The sequence below is a fragment of the Chiloscyllium plagiosum genome, unplaced genomic scaffold (assembly GCF_037043375.1).
Source record: "Chiloscyllium plagiosum isolate Xiang-an unplaced genomic scaffold, Cpla_swu_hap1 HiC_scaffold_44, whole genome shotgun sequence".
Lineage (NCBI taxonomy): Eukaryota > Metazoa > Chordata > Chondrichthyes > Orectolobiformes > Hemiscylliidae > Chiloscyllium > Chiloscyllium plagiosum.
The window spans coordinates 18550433-18569081 of record NW_028270182.1 but is presented as its reverse complement, the minus strand read 5'-3'; the positions used below and the strand labels follow the sequence as shown (position 1 = coordinate 18569081).

Below are 18649 nucleotides of genomic sequence, written 5' to 3'. Positions count from 1 at the left end.
AGTCCAGCCTCGGGTTACTGTCTGTATGGAGTTTGTACATTCTCCCTGTGTCTGCGTCGGGTTCCTCTGGGTCCTCCAGTTTCCTTCCACAGTCCAAAGATGTGCAGGTCAGGTGGATTGGCCATGCTAAATTGCCCATAGTGTTAGGTGCATCAGTCAGAGGGGAATGGGTGCGGGTGGGTTACTCTTCGGAGGATCAGTGTGGATTTGATGTGCCAAACGGCCTGATTCCACATTGTAGGGAATCTAATCTAACCATAACACAAGCCTTCCATTTCTGGTAACATCCTGGTAAATTTCTTCTAGACCATCTCAGCTTAATAATATCCTTCCTATAACTAGGCGCTGGCCACTTCGAAGCTCCTGTTTTTGAACTATATTTTGAGCTTTTGTGGATATGATATTTCAATACTCCCATAACCTCTATCCAAATAAGCTTTTGGAAATGCTTAGCTATTATTTTGGTTTTCAGTGTAAGCTGCGTCTAGCTGCTTAAACAGAACAATTCCTGTGAAGGAATCCTGAAACCCTGCATTTACCATGGCCAAGCCACCCAGTGTGCACATCCCTGGATGGTGTGCGAATATTAATGTTAAATGTTTTCATCCTTCAGTGGTTCCTAAAACTTAGTCATTTCCTGTCTTGTAGCACTGAAGTAATTAATTAATTTTGCTATTTCAGGAGGTGTCTGTTGCCTTATTCCAGAATGATGAAAAGAGAATATAGGATCCAGTGCGACATTTATCTTAAAAAATCGTGCTTCATTCATTCAGAGAGTGGCTGCTGATTCCTCCTCCAGACCTCCAGAGGGAGCCACTCTGCAACACTTTACAGCCTGTCCGGAGTCACCTCTTGCCTAATCCCACACCCTCCTTCTCCGTCCTTCCCCATAGGGGAGGTCATTTTGGGGTGACGTCACTACGCAGACCCTTGCGCCTTTGTGTCACTCAGTGTGACACTTCCAGAAATAATAGAATATCAGGAGCACATTGTCCTTCAAAAAAAACCTTCCGCTTGTGCAGTGGCGAGAGGCGGCCAGCAGAGGGTGGCATTGCATCACTTTAAACACAACAGGGACAGACAAGACATTGATTCATCAGAGTTATTTCATTCATTCATTTAAACTTCCCTCCAGGACAAACTGTGTCCCATTGCAGGCAGAGGACATGTCAACATGACCAACAGCATTGTATCAATTTAAATACACGAAGAATAGATTGAAGACAGACAGATTTTTGAATAACCCTATTTAATGGATACAGTGCCCGAAACAACTGCGAACCCACTGCACAGAGACACAGGCCCAAAGTGGCACACTAAGATAGAGACACACGTGAATGCACGCACTGAGACAAACTAACACACACGTGCACACAGATAGTCAGAGATAGTCAGAAAGATCAGAAACACAGACACAGAGCCAGAAATACACATGAATATACAAACACACACATATCCATAGAGATGCATACGTAAAGACACACATATATGGTCTGTGTGCTGTAACTTACACTGCGCTGAGATTAACCATCTATAACACAATCTTTGTCAATCAGCTCATTCCCAGATTTTTGAGATGAAATTTCGAAACAGTCACGTGATGTCCCTCAGCCTATTGTCAGGTAAGATGTGAACTTGTTTAAAATCTCATGGACATTTGCACAATTAACAGACTTGTATAACAGAACAATTGTGCTCTCCATGTTTAAGTAGAATAAACTTGCTGTGCCACTTTCTCGGAATCACAACTATAAACATTCCCTGTCTCCACCACCAACACTCAGTGGCAGCAGTGTGTACCATAGACAAGATGCACTGCAGAAATTCACCAAGGTTCCTCATAGAGCAGCTTCCAGACCCACGGCATGATCACCTGGAGTGCCAAGCAGAGCAGATAAACGGGAGCACTACCAGTTGACAATTCCACGTCAAGCCACTTGCCACCCTGGCTTGGAAAAACATCTCAACACTACAAGTGACATTAGGTGAAAAATCCTGAAACTCCTTCCCTTTCATCATTGTGGATTTAGCCAACCAAACTCACCTGCTCCTCAGCAGAGCAACTGTGTCACAGCCAGCAATGGCCCATGCACATTAATGATTCATAAAAGATAAGATTCACTATTTGGCAGACAGGATGCTCCAATGCTGAGTATTGGAATAAATTGGGTCTATATTTTAGCAAGTTGAAAGGCAGTTACATTGGAATGTAAATAATTCTGAAGAAGCAGGTGCTTGAATGCTCGGAACTTGTTCCGACAAGCCTGGGAATCTTAAACAAAAAGAATACTGTCTCAAAATAAAGAGCAGATTATTTATGACAAATATGAGGAGACAGCACTTCACTCAAAGGCCTCTGAATCTTTAATATTCTTAATTCCAGAGGAAAGCGGATGCGCCATCACGAAATAAATATCAAATTGGAATAGACGGATTGCTGGTGTCTCAGGGAATCATGGCATATGGGGAGTGGACAGGACACCGGTTTTGAAACCTAAAATCAGCTCTGATTGGGTTGACTGGTCGAACAGATGGAACAGTTTGAACAGTCTGTGCGGTCTGCTCCTTCTCCAATTTCCTGAACAGTTAGAATTCACCTGAACCAATTCCCAATCATTTTGTTCCATGAAACCGTTTGTTATTAAACATCTTCAGCCTCCACACTATTACAAACCATCTAATTTATTGTTCAGAACCACCCTCATTCCAATTGCTCAGAAATTATTACTTCCCTAACTTTATTCTGTTCTCCTAAAACCCCCTACCCCCCCATAACACATGGGTTAACCTTTCTCCTGCCAGCAGCTGACCACACCCTTCTCTCCTTTCTGTAGATTCTGCTTACCTTGTCAGTTTTCTCAGCAAGGGCTATATATTTTTCAGAGGGAATGCTGTCTACCTTTTACTCTTTCTGCGAGAGGATATGGTCTCCAATCCGATACATTCATATTCTGTTTATTTAAAGAGAAACAAGGTACTGCTCTGTCGAAATTTATAACTTGCTAAGGGCGTCAATGTACTGTGATGAAAATATATTAAAAGTAAAACATTTTAAACCAAGTGAAATTCATCAGGAAATAATATGTTACAATTGAGTCTGTAAGGGGCAGGAAGTCAATCCGCTCTCAGATATTGTTGCTGTATGCAATGCACCTCAACCCAACAATACACAGATCTGACTGCATGTACGACTCTCCATGCATCTCTTTCAGAATGAAGTCAATAATAACGTCAATAATAAAACAAAATGCAAAATGTGATGGATGTTGCACGTCGGGAGTCATCGTGCTGTAGAGTGTTTACAGCGCTGGAATTAGGCTGTTGGGCCCATCATTCACACGCTGGTCTAAAAGTGTGGACTCTGTCTCTAAACCTCTCCAATTACTCAGGCCCCTGCCTGATTTAAGACTGTCTGTGTTGAGTTTGCATATTCTCTGCATGTCTGCGTGGGTTTCGTCTGAGTGCTTCCACAGTCCAAAGTAGTGCAGGTCAGGTGGAATGGCCATGATGATGCCCAGGGATGTGTCCAGGGATGTGTCCGTTTGGTAGATTAGCTGGGCGGCACGGTGGCACAGTGGTTAGCACTGCTGCCTCACAGCACCAGAGACCTGGGTTCAATTCCCGCCTCGGGTGACTGACTGTGTGGAGTTTGCACGTTCTCCCCGTGTCTGCGTGGGTTTCCTCCGGGTGCTCCGGTTTCCTCCCACAGTCCAAAGATGTGCAGGTCAGGTGAATTGGCCATGCTAAATTGCCCATAGTGTTAGGTAAGGGGTAAACGTAGGGGCATAGGTAGGTTGCGCTTTGGCGGGTCGGTGTGGACTTGTTGGGCTGAAGGGCCTGTTTCCACACTGTAATGTAATCTAATCAAAGGCAAGGTTAGAGGATTAGAGTAGGGGCTGACTCTAGGCGGGATTATCACAGCATCAGATTGGACCTGATGGTGCAAATGGCCTGTTTCCACATTGTTGGGATTTTATGATTCTCTGTACCTTCATGTCTGCCGCTATAAGTGAGGTGGACTGTCACTTGACACAATATAACCTTGAATGGCTCCATATCAGGTCCATTTGGAACTGCAGATACTGGAAATCTGAAAGACAGCATAGAAACTGTTGTTGAAACTCTTCAGGTCTGGCAGCATCTGTGGGGATAAAGCAGAGGCATGCTTCAGTACCAAGTGAATCTTTTTCAGAACTTAACAGTTTGTTTTTATTTCAGCCCCATTCAATAGTCATGATCAGGTTCTTGTTAAATGAAACACTGAATAGTTCCAATAGCTTCTGTTGCAATGGGGAAGGGGGATCAATGGGTCAAATCGCTTCAAGGTTAAAATAAATTTGAGCCACAAAACAATCATGAAATTACATGAAATTAACGCTTTCTATATTTCAACATTTTCAGACCAATGCCCTTTTTTTTCTTTTTGCAAATGATTGAAATGTAACTGAACAGGCTCACAAATGTCTAAAAATAATTCTTCATTGTGTACAATCAATCAGATATTTTATTTTTCAATCTTAATGTGTTCAAAAGTGAGTAGTCAGTGTACAGGCAGAATCTTGTTGCTCATATGAGTTGCTTCATTCACCCTATTAAAATCACACAACATCAGCTTATAGTCCAACAGGTTTATCTGTAAGTACAAGCTCTCAATGCATTGCTCCTTTATCAGGTAGCGAGTGGGACAGAGTCATAGGAAACACAAATAAAGGCGAGTAACCGGTCAGACTATAATAAGGTGCTGTGTTATTTTCAACATTGTCCACCGCATTCCAACAACAACACCTCCACATCATTAACCCGGACAGTACATTGCATTGCCCAACACCTCCACATCACTAATCCTGACAGAACATCCCTATGAGCAACACCTCTACATCATTAACCTGGACAGAATATCTCTATGACTCTACGACCAACACCTCCGCATCATTAACACTGACAGTACATTTCTACGACCAGCACCTCCACATCGTTAGCCCGGAAAGTACATCTCTGAGTTTATGACCAGCATTTCCACGTCATTAATTCTGACAGAACATCTCTATGGTCAGCATCTCAACATCATTAACACTGAGTCTACATCACTATGACCAGCACCTCCACACCATTAGCCTGGACAATACATCTCTGACTCTATGACCAGCAACTTCACATCATTAACCCTGACAGCACATCTCTATGGCCTGCACCTCCACATTATTAACCCTGACATTACATCTCTATGACTCTATGACCAGCACCTCCATACAATTAAACCTGACAGCACATCTCTATGACAGAGCACCTCCACACATTAACCCTGAAAGCACATCTCTATGATGAGCACCGACACATCATTAACACTGACAGTAAATGTCTATGACCAGCAGCTCCACATCATTATCCCTGACAGTTCATCTATGACCAGCACCACCACATCACTAACCCTGACAGTACTACCCTATGACCAGCGCCTCCACATCATCTCTCTGACAGAGCACCTCCACAACAATGACCCTGACAGCACATCTCTGACCAGCAACTCCACATCATTAACCCTGACAGTACATCTCTGACCAGCAACTCCACATCATTAACCCTGACAGTACATCTCTGATCAGCACCTCCACATCATTAACCCTGACAGTAAATACCTATGACCAGCAACTCCATATCATTAAACCTGACAGAACGTCTCTATGATCAGCACATCCAAATCATTATCTCTGACAGTAAATACCTATGATCAGCACCTCCACATTATTATCCCTGACAGTACATCCTTTCGATCAGCACCTCCACATCATAAACACTGACAGTACATCTCCATGCTTAGCACCTCCACATCACTGACTCTAATAGTACATCCCTTTGATCAGCATCTCCACATCACTAACACTGACAGTACATACCTATGATCAGCACCATCACATCAATAAACCTGACAGTACATCCTTACGATCAGCACCTCCACATCATTAACCCAGACAGAACATACCTATGATCAGCACCTTCAAATCATAGCCCTGACTGTACTTTTCTATGATTATCATCTCCACATCATTAAGCCTGACTGTACATCAGCATGATGAGCATCTCTACACCAGTAACTGACTGTACATCTCGATGATCAGCACCTGGACATCATTAACCCTGACTGTACAACTCCAAGATGAGCACCCGAACATCACTGACCCTTAGAGTACATCCCCCTAATCAGCATCTCCACATCATTAACCAAGACAGAACATCCCTATGAACAGCACCTTCAAACCATTAGCCCTGACACTACATCCCTATGATCAGCACTTCCACATCATTAGCCCTGACTGTACATTTCTATGATCAGCATCTCCACATCAAGAACTCTGACTGTATATCCCTTTGATCAGTATCTCCACATCACTAACACTGACAGTACATCTCTATGATCAGCACCTCCACATCATTTATCGTGACACTACGTCACTACGTCCAGGAGCTCCAAATCATTTATCCTGATAGTACATCTCTATGATCAGCACCACTACATCATTAGCCCTGACAGTACATCTCTATGACCAGGAGCTCCACATCATTTATCCTGATAGTACATCTCTATGATCAGCACCACTACATCATTAGCCCTGACAGTACATTTCTATGACCAGTACCTCCACATCATCAACCATGACGCATGTTGCTATGACAGAGCAACTCCACATCATTAACCCTGTCAGTACAACTATGACCTGCATCTCCACATCATTAACCCTAACAGTACATCTCTATGACCAGCACCTCCACATCATTAACCCTGACAGTACATCTCTATGACCAGCACCTCCACATCGTTAACGTTGACAGTACCTCTCTATGACCAGCAACTCCACAACATTAATCCTGACAGTACCTCTCTATGACCAGGAGCTCCGCATCATTAATCCTGACAGTACCTCTCTATGACCAGGAGCTCCGCATCATTAATCCTGACAGTACATCTCTATGAACAGCACCTCCGCATCATTAATTATGACAGTACATATCTGAGGCTATGACCAGCACCTCCACATCATTAAACCTGACAGTACATCTCTATGACCAGCAACTCCACAACATTAACCCTGACAGTACATCTCGATGACCAGGACCTCCACACCATTAACCGTGAAAGTACATCTTCATGATTCTCTGACCAATACCTCCACGTTACTTACCCTGACAGCGCACCTCTACCACTATATGACCAATAGCTTCACATCATTAAACCGGACAGTACATCTCTCTGACCAGCACCTCCACATCATCTAACCTGAGAGTACATCTCGCTGACAGAGCACCTCCACATCATGACCCGGACAGCAAATCTCTATGACCAGCACCTCCACAACATTAACCCTGACAGTACATCTCGATGATCATCATCTCCACATCATTAACCCTGACAGTACATCACTATGATCAGCACCTCCACATCATTAACACTTACAGTACATCTCTATAAATCTATGACCAGCACATTCACATCATTAGCCCTGACAGTACATCTCGATGAATCGATGATCAGCATTCCACATCATTAGCCCTTACAGAACATCTCAATGACCAGCTCCGCCATATCATTAACCCTGACAGATCATCTCTATGACCAGCACATCTCTATGATCAGCAACTCCACAGCCTTAACCCTGACAGTACAACCCTATGATCAGCTCCTCCACATTATTAACCCTGACATTACATCCCTATGTTCAGTAGCTCCACATCGTTAATTCTGACAATATATCCCTACGATCAGCCCCTCCACATCATTAGCCCTGACTGTACATCCCTATGATTAGCCCCTCCACATCATTAACTCTGAGAGTACAAAACTATGACCAGCACCTCCACATTATTAACCCTGACAGTACATCTCTATGACCAGCACCTCCACATCATTAAAACTGACAGAACATCCCTACGATAAGCACCTACACATCATTTACCATGACAGAACATCCCTATGATCATCACCTCCACATCATTAGACCTGACAGTACATCTCTATGATCAGCACCTCCAAATCATTAGCCCTGACAGTAAATCCCTATGATCAGCACCTCTACATTATGATCCCTAACAGTACATCCCTATGATCAGCACCTGCACATCATTAATCCTGACAGTACATCTCCATGATGTGCACCCGAATGTCAATACCTTAACAGTACATCACCTTATCAGCATCTCCACATCAATAACCCTGACAGAACATCCCTATGATCAGCACCTCCACATCATTAGCCCTGACTGTAGAGTTCTATGATCAGCACCTCCACATCATTAGCCCTGAATGTACATTTCTATGATCAGCACCTCCACATTATTAACCCAGCCAATACATCCCTATGATCAGCACGTCCACATCATTAGCCCTGAGTGTACATCTCTGTGAACAGCACCTCCACATCATTAACTCTGACAGTACGTCCCTTTGATCAGCACCTCCACATAATTTCCTATGACCTTCAAATCCACATCATTAACCTTGACAGTACATCCCTGTGAACAGCACATGCACATCACTATCCCTGTCAGTACATGCCTATCATCAGCTCCTCCACAATAGTAACCCTGTCTGTACAACCCTATGATTAGCACCTTCACACCATTAACCTTGAGAGGGCACCTCTATAACCAGCACCTCCACATCATTAACCCTACCAATACCACCCTATGAGCAGCAGCTCCACATCATTCACCCTGACAGTACATCACGATGACCAGAACCTCCACATCATTAACCATGTCAGTGCATCCCTATGATCAGCACCTCCAAATCATTAGCCATGATAGTACATCTCTATGAATCCATGATCAGCACATCCACATCAGTAGCCCTGACAGTACATCTTTATGTTTAGCTCTTCCACATCAGCAGCCCTGACAGTACATCCTTATCACCAGCACCTCCACAGAATTAACACGGACAGTACAACCCTTTGATCAGCATCTCCACATCATTAACCCTGTCAGTGCATCCCTATGATCAGCACCTCAACACCAGTAGCCCTGACAGTGCATCTCTATGAATCCATGATTATCACCTCCACATCATTAACCCTGTCAGTGCATTCCTATGATCAGCACCTCAACACCAGTAGCCCTGACAGTGCATCTCTATGAATCCATGAACATCACCGCCACATCATTAACCCTGCCAGTACATCCCTATGACCTGCACCTTCACAGCGTTTTCCCTCAGAGTGCATCTCTATGATCAGCACCTTCACATCATTAACTCTGTCTGTACATCCCTGTGATCAGCACCTCCAAATCATTCACCCTGACAGTACGTCCCTTTGATCAGCACCTCCACATCATTTCCTATGATCTTCAAACCCACATCATTAATCTTGACAGTACATCCCTGTGAACAGCACATGCACATCATTATCCCTGTCAATACAACCCTATAGTCAGCTCCTCCACAATAGTAACCCTGACAGTACAAAACTATGATCAGCACCTCCACATCATTAGCCATGACAGTACATCCTTATGTTTAGCACTTCCACATCAGCAGCCCTGACAGTACATCCCTATGACCAGCAACTCCACAGCATTAACGTGGACAGTACAACCCTATGATCAGCACCTCCACATCATTAACCCTGTCAGTGCATCTCTATGACCAGCACCTCCAGATCATTAACTCTGACAGTTCAACCCTATGATCAGCACATCCACATCATTAGCCCAGACAGTGCATCTCTTTGAATCCATGATAATCACCTCCATATCATTAACCCTGAGAATACATTCCTTTGATCAGCACCTCCATATCATTATTCCTAGCAGTAAATCTCTATGATCAGCACCTCCACATTATGATCCCTAACAGTACATGGAGAAAGTGAGGACTGCAGACGCTGAAGACCAGAGTTGAAAAGTGTGGTGCTGGAAAAGCGCAGCAGGCCAGGCAGCAACCGAGGAGCAGGAGAATCGACTTTTCTGGCATAAGCCCTTCTTCAGGAATGAGGCTGGTGTGCCAAGCGGGATGAGATGAAAGGTGGGGGGGTGGGATGGGGTGGAAATCTCTATGACCAGCACCTCCACATCATTATCCCTGACAGTACATCTCTATGACCATCATCTCCACATAATTCACCTTGACAGTACATCCCTATGATCAGTACCTCCACTTCATTAACCCCGACAGAACATCTCTATGACCAGCAGCTCCACATCAATAACTCTGACACTTCATCCCTATCATTAGAATCTCCACATCATTAAACCTGACAATTCATCCCGATAATCAATCACCTTCACATCATTAACCCTAATTGAAATGTAACTGAACAGGCTCACAAATATCTAAAAGTGATTCTTCATTGTATACAATCAATCTGATATTTTATTTTTCAAACTTAATGTGTTCAAAAGTGAGTACTCAGTGTACAGGCAGAATCTTTTGTTCGTATGAGTTGCTTCGTTCACGCTATTAAACTCACACAACATCAGCTTATTGTCCAACAGGTTTATCTGTAAGTACAAGCTGTCAGTGTACTGCTCCTTCATCGCGTAGCGAGTGGGGCAGAATCATAGGAGACACAAATAAAGGCAAAATTTTTAAACCAACCTGTTGGACTATAACAAGGTGTTGTGTTATTTTAAAACATTGCCCACCGCATTCCAACAACAACACATCCACATCATTAACCCTGATAGTACATCGCTTTGCCCAATATCTCCTCATCATTAACCCTGACAGTAAATCCATATGAGCAGCACCTCCACATCATTAACCCGGATAGTATATCTCTGTGAATCTACGACCAACACCTCCACATCATTAACCCTGACAGGACGTCTACATTACGAACAACTGCGCATCATTAACACTGACAGTACATCTCTCCGACCAGCGCCTCCACATCTCTGAGTTTATGACCAGCATTTCCAAATCATTAACTCTGACAGAACATCTCTATGGTCATCATCTCAATAGCATTAACGCTGAAACTACATCACTATGATCAGCACCTCCACAACATTAACCGTGACAGTACATTCCTATGACTCTATGACCAGCAACTTCATACCATTAAACCTGACAGTGTATTTCTATGACCTGCACATCCACATCACCAATCCTGACAGTATATCACTAAGATCAGCATCGCCACATCAATAACCCAGACAGTACATCTCTATGACTCTGTGAACAGCACCTCCATACCATTCACCCTGACAGCGTATCTCAATGACAGAGCACCGACACATCATTAGCCCTGACAGGACATCTCTATGACAGAGCACCTAAACACCATTAATCCTGACAGCACATCTCCATGATCAGCACCTACACATCATTAACCCTGACAGGACATGTCCGAGTCTATGATCAGCACCTCCACATCATTAACCCTGACAGTACATCTCTATGATCATCATTTCCACATCATTAACCCTGACAGTAAATGTTTATGACCAGCACCTCGACATCATTATCCCTGACAGTTCATCTCGAGACCAGCACATCCACATCATTAACCCTAACAGTGTATCTGACCAGCCCCTGGACATCAGTTACCCTGACAGTACATGTCTATGATCATCATCTCCACATCATTCAGACTGATAGCACATCTCTATGATCATCATCTCCACATCATTAACACTGACAAGACATCTCTGTGCGTAGCACCTCCACATCATTAAACCTGACAGTACATCTCTATGACCATCACCTCCTCATAATTCACCCTGACAGTACATCCCTATGATCATCACCTACACATCACTAACCCTGACAATACAACCTTATGACCAGCACCTCCACATCAGTAACCTTGACAGCACATCCCAATGATCTGCACCTCCACATCATTAACTATGCCAGTACATACCTACCATCATGACCTGCACATCACGAACCCTGACAGGACATCTCAATGCTCAGCGCCTCCACACACTAACCCTGACTTTACAACACTATGATCAGCACCTCCACTTCATTAACCCTGAAAGTTCATCCCTATGTTCAGCACCTCCACATCATTAACCCTGACAGAACATCTCTATGACCAGTAGCTCCACATCAATAACCCTAACAGTTCATCCCTACGATCAGAAACTCCACATCATTAACCCTGGCAGTACATCCTGACAATCATCAACTTCACATCATTAACACTGAGAGTACAAACCAGTGATCAGCATCCCCGCATCATTAGTCCTGACAGTACACCTCTATGAGTCCATGATCAACACCTCCTCTTCATTAACCCTGACAGTTCATCCCTATGATCAGCACCTCCACATCATTAACCCTGACAGAACATCTCTATGACCAGTATCTCCACATCAATAAACCTAACAGTTCATTCCTACGATCAGAATTTCCACATCATTAACCCTGGCAGTACAACCCGATAATCATCACCTTCACACTATTACCCCTGATAGTACATCCCGATGATTAACACCTCCACATCATTAACGCTGAGAGTACAACCCTATGGTCATCACCTCCACATCAACCACCATGACAGTGCATCCCCATGATCAACACCTCCACATCATTAAACATGACAGTGCATCCCTCGAATCACCACCTCCACATCACTAACTCTGAGAGTGCATCCCTCTGATCTGCACCTCCAAATCTCGAACCCTGATAGTGCATCCCTATCATCCGCACCACTACATCATTAACCCTGACAGTGCATCCCTATGATTATCACTTCCACATCATTAACCCTGATAGTACAACCTTATGATCAGCAACACCACATCACTAACCCTGACAATGCACCTCTATAGTCAGCACATTCACATTACTAAGTCTGACAGTGCATCCCTGTGATCAGCACCTCCACATCACGAACCCTGACAGTGAAACCCTATAATCTGCTTCTCCACATCACTAACCCTGACAGTTCATCCCTGTTATGAGCACCTCTAAATCACTAACCCTGACAGTGCATCCATATGATCAGCACCACCATAATCACTGACCCAAACAGTGCATTCATATGATCAGCTCCTCCACATCACTAAACCTAGCAGTGCTTCCTTATGAGCAGTACCTCCATATCACTAACACTGATGGTGCATCCTTATCATCAGCACCTCCACGTCACTAACCCAGACAGTACATCTCTATGACCATCACCTCCACATAATTCACCCTGACAGCACATGCCGATGATCAGCACCTCCACATCACTCATCGTGACAGTGCATCCCTATGATCAGAACCTCCACATCACTAACCCTGACAGTGCATCTCTCTGATTAACAACTCCACATCATTAAACCTGACATTGAACCCCTCTGTTCAGCACCTCCACATCACTCGTACTGACAGTGCATCCCTATGATCAGCGCTTCCACATCAATAATGAGAGTGCATCCCTGTGATCAGCACCTCCACATCACTAACCCTGACAGTGCATCCCTATGACCAGAACCTCCACATCTCTCGTCCTGGCAGTGCATCCCTATGATCAGTGCCTCACATCACTAACCCTGACAGTGCATCCCTATGATCAGTTCCTTCACAACATTAACCCTGTCTGTGCATCCCTATGATCAGCATCTTCACATCACTCGTCCTGACAGTGCACGCCTACGATCTTCACCTCCACGTCACTAATCCTGAGCGTGCATTCCACTGATCAGCACCTCCGCATCATTAACCATGACAGTGCATCCCTGTGATAAGCACATCCACATCACTGACCATGACAATGCAACACTATGATCAGCACCTCCACATCAAAAACCCTGACAGTACATCCCGATGATCATCACCTCCATGTCATTAACCCTGACAGTGCATCCCTATGATCAGCAACCCCACATCACTAAGCCTGAGAGTGCATCCCTAAGATCAGCACCTCCACTTCACTAACCCTGTCAGTGCATCCCTATGATCAGCTTCTCCACATTGCTAACACTGAACGTGCATCACTTTGATCAGCACTTCCACATCACTATCCCTGACTGTTCATCCCTGTTATGAGCATCTCTAAATCACTAACCCTTCAGTGCATTCATATGATCAGCAGCACCACATCACTGACCCTAACAGTGCATCCATATGATCAGCATCACGAAACCTAGCAGTGCTTCCCTATGATCAGCACCTCCATATCACTAACCCTGATAGTGCATACTTATGATCAGCATCTCCACGTCACTAACTCAGACAGTACATCTCTATGACGATCACCTCCACATAATTCACCCTGGCAGCACATCCCGATGATTAGCACATCCACAGCACTCGTACTGACAGTGCATCCCTATGACCAGCGCCTCCACATCACTAAACCTGACAGTGCATCTCTCTGATCAGCAGCTCCACATCACTTACCCTGGCAGTGCAAACTAGGATCAGCACCTCCACATCACTACCCCTGACACTCCATTCCTCTGATCAGCACCTCCACATCACTGACCATGACAGTGCATCCCTATGATCAGCACCTCCACATCAACCACCCAGACAGTGCATCCCTCAGATCAGCACCTCCACATGGCTAACCCTGGCAGTGCAAACTAAGATCAGCACCTCCACATCACTACCCCTGACACTGCATTCCTCTGATCAGCTCCTCCACCACACTAACCCTGTCTGTGCATCCCTATGATCAGCACCTCCACATCACTAATCCTGACATTGCAGCCCTATAGTCAGCACCTCCACATCACTAACCTTGTCAGTGAATCCCAAAGATTGGCACCTCCACATTCCTCACCCTGACAGTGCATTCCTATGTTCAGCACCTCCTCATCAGTAACTCTAACAGTGCATAACCATGATCAACTCCTCCACATCACTAACCCTGACAGCGCATCCCTAAGAGCAGCACCTCCACATCACTATCCCTGACATTGCATCAGGATGATCAGCCCCTCCAAATCACTATTCCTGACAGTGCCTTCCCATGATCAGCAACTCCAATCACAAACACTAACAGTGCATCCCTGTGATCAGCAGCTCCACTTCACTAACTCTGACAGTGCATCACTATGATCAGCACCTCCATATCAGTAACCCTGACAGTGCATCTCTATGGTCAGCGCCTCCACATCTCTTACCCTCTGAATCTCTCTGGTCATCACGTCCACATCACTTACCCTGAAAGTTCATCCCTATGGTCGGAACTTCCACATCACTAACGCTGACAGTGCATCCCGACAATCATCACCTCCACATCACCAAATCTGTTAGATCATCCCAATGATCAGCACGTCCACATCACTCACCCTGACAGTGCATCTCTTAGATCAGTACCTACACATCACAAACCCAGACAGTGCATCCCTATGATCAGGTCCTCCACATCAGTAACCCTGAAAATGCATCCCTATGATCAGCACCTCCACATTGCTAACCCTAACAGTGCACCCCTATGATCAGCAACCCCACTTCACTAACCCTAACAGTGAGTCTCTGTGATCAGCACCTCCACATTACAAACCTTGACAGTGCATCCCTTTGATCAGCACCTCCACATCATTAACCCTGACAGAGCACCCTATGATCAGCACTTCCACATCACTAACCCTGACAGTGCGTCCCTATGATCAGCTCCCCCACATCACTAACCCTGACAGTGCATCCCTATGATCAGCACTTCCACATCACTAACCCTGACAGTGCGTCCCTATGATCAGCTCCCCCACATCACTAACCCTGACAGTGCATCCCTATGATCAGCACTTCCACATCACTAACCCTGACAGAGCACCCTATGATCAGCACTTCCACATCATTAACCCTGACAGTGCGTCCCTATGATCAGCTCCCCCACATCACTAACCCTGACAGTGCGTCCCTATGATCAGCACTTCCACATCAATAACCCTGACAGAGCACCCTATGATCAGCACTTCCACATCATTAACCCTGACAGTGCGTCCCTATGATCAGCTCCCCCACATCACTAACCCTGACAGTGCATCCCTATGATCAGGGCTTCAATATCACTAACCATGAAAGTGCATTGCTATGCTCATCACCTCCACATCTCTAAGTATGACAGTGCATCCCTATGATCAGCACCTCCACATCACTGACCCAGACATTGCATCCATATGATCAGCAACTCCACATCACTCACCCTGACAGTGCACCCAATGATCATCACCTCCACATCACTAACACTGACCGTGCATCCCCATGATCAGCACCTCCACATCCCTCATCCTGACGATGCACCCTATGATCAGCATCTCTACATCTCTACCCCAGACAGTGCATCCCTATAATCAGCACCTCCACTTCACTAACCCTGACAGTGAATCCCTATGATCAGCTCCTCCACATTACAAACCTTGACAGTGCATCCCTTTGATCAGCACCTCCACATCACTAACCCTGGAAGTTCATTCCTTTTATGAGCATCTCCACATCACTAACCCTGACAGTGCATCCCCATGATTAGCACCTCCACATCACTACCCTGACAGTGCATCCCCATGATTAGCACCTCCACATCACCAACTCTGACAGTGCATCCCCATGATCAGCACCTCCACATCACTAACCCTGACAGTGCATCCCCATGATTAGCACCTCCACATCACTACCCTGACAGTGCATCCCCATGATCAGCTCCTCCTCATCACTGACCCAGACATTGCATCCATATGATCAGCAACTCCACATCACTCACCCTGACAGTGCACCCAATGATCATCACCTCCACGTCACTAACCCTGACAGTGCATCCCCATGATCAGCACCTCCACATCACTAACCCTGGAAGTTAATTGCTTTTCTGAGCATCTCCACATCACTAACCCTGACAGTGCATCCCCATGATTAGCACCTCCACATCACTACCCTGACAGTGCATCCCCATGATCAGCTCCTCCTCATCACTGACCCAGACATTGCATCCATATGATCAGCAACTCCACATCACTCACCCTGACAGTGCACCCAATGATCATCACCTCCACGTCACTAACCCTGACAGTGCATCCCCATGATCAGCACCTCCACATCCCTCATCCTGACGATGCACCCTATGATCAGCATCTCTACATCTCTACCCCAGACAGTGCATCCCTATAATCAGCACCTCCACTTCACTAACCCTGACAGTGAATCCCTATGATCAGCTCCTCCACATCACTAACCCTGGAAGTTAATTCCTTTTCTGAGCATCTCCACATCACTAACCCTGACAGTGCATCCCCATGATTAGCACCTCCACATCACTACCCTGACAGTGCATCCCCATGATTAGTACCTCCACATCACCAACCCTGACAGTGCATCTCTATGATCAGCTCATCCATATCACTAACCCTGACAGTGCATCACTATGCTCATCACTTCCACATCACACACCCTGACAGTGCGTCCCTATGATCAGCACCTCCACATCACTAACCCTGACAATGCAGCCCTATGATCAGCACCTCCAGATCACTATCCCAGACAGTACATCCCTATGATCATCCCCTACACATCACTACCCCAGACAGTGCATCCATATGATCAGCAACTCCACATCACTAACCTTGACAGTGCATCCCAACAATCATCACCTCCACATCACTAACACTGACTGTACATCCCCATGATCAGCTCCTCCTCATCACTAACCCTGACAGTGCATCCATATGATCAGCAACTCCACATCACTCACCCTGACAGTGCACCCAATGATCAGCACCTCCACAACACTAACCCTGACATTGCATCCCAACAATCATCACCTCCACATCACTAACACTGACCGTGCATCCCCATGATCAGCTCCTCCTCATCACTAACCCTGATCGTGCATCCCTATGATCAGCATTTCCACTTCACTAACCCTGACAGTGAATCCCTGTGATCAGCTCCTCCACATTACAAACACTGACAGAGCATCCCCATGATTAGCACCTCCACATCACTACCCTGACAGTGCATCACTTTGCTCATCACTTCCACATCACACACCCTGACAGTGCGTCCCTATGATCAGCACCTCCACATCACTAACCCTGTCAGTGCATCCCTATGATAAACACCTCCACATCACTCATACTGACAGTGCATTCCTATGATCAGACCCTCCACCTCACTAATACTGAGTGTGTCCCTATGATCAGCTCCTCTACATCACTAACAATAACAGTGCAACCGTATGATCAGCACCTCCACATCGCTAACCCTCAGAATGCATCCCTATGATCAGCACCTCCACATCGTTGGCCCTGGCAGTACATCCCGGATCAGGAAGATGGAGGCAAGACTGGGGCCGGTTTTTATTACCATTCCAACGTTGCGAAATGGGATTGACTCCAGCGGAATCTCTTCTCTCCGCCTCCACCCCCAACAACTAACATCATTCCATTACGAACGTCACTTTGTTCAGACAGTCGGCCCTCCGGACACTCCGCATTAACCACCATCATTATTATTATTTTCAGGAACGGCACTTTGTTGACACAGTCCGCTCTTCCGCCGAGGCTGCCCCTTTCTGGTTGTGGCCGGCCGCCGCCAATTTAGCTCCAAGCCCCGCCCCCTCAGGCCCCGCGCGCGGGAGATGGCGGTTAACGGCTGCCGCCAATTTAGCTCGAGGCCCCACCCCCTCAGGCCCCGCGCGCGGGAGATGGCGGTTAACGGCCGCCTCGTGCCCCAAGTGACCGTTGGCAGCTGCTTCAGGGAAAAACTCCCCGTTCA

General features: G+C 45.7%; 1 long non-coding RNA gene across 1 annotated transcript; it reads right to left on the bottom strand.

Annotated features, from left to right (window-relative positions):
• Positions 1 to 2844: 2844 nt before the first annotated feature.
• On the bottom strand, positions 2845 to 18434 carry LOC122544372 (uncharacterized). The gene is made up of 3 exons (XR_006310329.2): positions 18239 to 18434; positions 3990 to 4141; positions 2845 to 2951 (listed from the first exon to the last, which is right to left on the bottom strand). It is a non-coding gene; the product is annotated as an uncharacterized LOC122544372 (long non-coding RNA).
• Positions 18435 to 18649: the final 215 nt, after the last annotated feature.